Below are 2,375 nucleotides of genomic sequence, written 5' to 3' on the forward strand. Positions count from 1 at the left end.
TCAAGTTGAGCCTACAAAATATATAAAAGGACATTTTCTATCAAACGCATAACAATTTCAGGCTATTTACTTATTCAATTTACCAAACGTACATGTTTTTCAATTGCTTTAGGCTCAACAAGCTTGTTATCTTTTTTACGAGTCTCAAAGAAAATAGTCGTCAAATCTGGTGGATTGCCATCTTTCCCACCCTTTACATCAAATTCAAACACGTCAATCTGATATACAAGAAAATAGACCAAAATACACCCTAGTATAAATTTTAGGAATCACATAGTTTTAATATGAAATTACAATCTATCCTTATTTAGTTTGTAATTACATTAATCCCTGAAAAAGTAAAACAACCCGGATACATAATATGTAGCTCGGATACATTAAGAACTATCTCGGATACATTATAAAATAAACCAGCTACATAATATGTAGCTCGGATACATTATAAAATAATTTAGAATTAGAAGAGAAATAAGGGATTTTAGATGTTTTTAGAAATAGAAGGGAATATTGGAAATAAAGGAAACATAAGACGTGTATTTCAGTAATTTTTCCAATAAAGAATGGTATAAAAAGAGCATTTCGTGGCCCATTTCTGCTTCCCGCTGCTACTGTTGTGCAAAGAAAAACTATGCTTTGGCCCATTTTTGTTTTTGAAAATCCCTGTATACACTGAATGTATACATCTATATATAGGCTGTATTTTAGTCTATTTTCTTGTATATCGGATTATATACCAAGTGTATACAGCTCACTTCAGCTTTCGAATACCTGTATTTTCGTTTCAACCCTGTAGTTTAGTATTTTTTTATTTGTATATTAAGTGTATACAGTCCATTTTTGGACTTTCGAACATCTATATCAGCTATATTTCTACCTGTTCATCAGCTTCTTTATCTTGGAAATGGGGTTGACTCGAGAAAGGGTAGAGTTGGGCCTCCACGGCCCATTCGGAATGAAAAGAGGAAGGTAAATGGAGTTCAAAGAACTCACCCGAAGTCACATGAAAATAGCAAGAAGATAGATTATTAGCCTTTATTCATGAAGATGAATATTTACAAATGAGCTAAATTAATCACTAGAAAACTTAGGCATATTAATGGCATAATATGAATGCACTTTAACATCAACTTATTAACTATGTAACAAATATTCATTCTTCCAAATCAAAAGCCAATTGACTAAAACCTTCTGATCCTAGGCATAAATGAGTTACTGGAAGACAAACCAGGATGGAGAGCAAAGGAGACGACGAGCTTCCACCACCAACGGAGCTTTGCCAGAAAGCTTGAATGAAAACTTCAAGGGCAAAACCTTAAGAAAAAATTCGAACCTTCAAGCTTTTGACTATCTAAATCGATTTCTTTATAAAAGAAAATGTCTTGGATTTGTGTCAAGAGCGTCTCAATAAAATTAGTAGTCTAACACCAAATTATAATAAGAGGCCTTAAATACACATGCACAAAAATATTATTGATTTAGGGTTGCCCTTTTTTATTCTTACATAATTGTGTTTAGTGTTTAACTTTACATGATAATATTATTATTTATAAAGAAAAGAACTAGAAGAGGTTAGACATTTGTTTGCAATATATTGTGTTGAATTCGAACCCCTTCATCGAAAAAAAAAGATAAATATAAGGATTTTTTTTCCTTTCTTTTGATGAGCTATCCATATAAGATTTTATTGTGTATACATAACTAACCATTGAGGACAAATAAAAACCAAAAATAGGGATGATCAAGATAATAAAAGAAGAATTGTACTAATATTTTAAAAAAACTACTCATGCAACAATTCATCCTCAACCGCAAATTCATATTTTCCTAATTAGTTGATCATAATTACCTTCAAATAGAGGATCCACTAATCCCTCAACATCTTCATCCTTAACATCATTATTATTTTCCTTTTCTTCTTTTTTCTTCTCTTTAATTCTACAAATGACAAATATATCCTTGTTCTTGCTTTTCTTAATATACTCATCTGGCAAAAAATATTCCTTCGAAAGCCATTTTTCACTTTGATCTTTTTCAATACCACTTTTATACCTCAAACTTCTCTTATATCCAATTATAATATTTCTATTTGATTTATCTCTAATGGGGAATACCACTTGTTTGGCCACTCCAAGTCCCACTCCCAACAGTTCTTGAGAATCTCTTGTTCGAATTATTGATCGCATAAGAAAGTAACTTGTCTTCTCTCCATCGATAATTTGCCATGGCTCTAAGTCTCCAAATAGGTCATTTAGTTTGATAACATGGGGACGTGGAAAAATTCCATCGAGCATGAATTTTTTTAGATGGTTGATCAACTCTTTATTACTAGGATGGAATCGAAAACCTAAACTATGCTTAGATATTGATAAAGCCAT

At 31.6% G+C, this 2,375-nt stretch overlaps 1 pseudogene; it reads right to left on the reverse strand.

Moving 5' to 3' along the window:
• Window positions 1-1,814: 1,814 nt before the first annotated feature.
• LOC125834986 (NAC domain-containing protein 71-like) lies at window positions 1,815-2,375 on the reverse strand (annotated as a pseudogene).

This window comes from Solanum verrucosum, unplaced genomic scaffold (assembly GCF_900185275.1).
Source record: "Solanum verrucosum unplaced genomic scaffold, falcon-dt-bn FXZP01000058.1, whole genome shotgun sequence".
Classification (NCBI taxonomy): domain Eukaryota; kingdom Viridiplantae; phylum Streptophyta; class Magnoliopsida; order Solanales; family Solanaceae; genus Solanum; species Solanum verrucosum.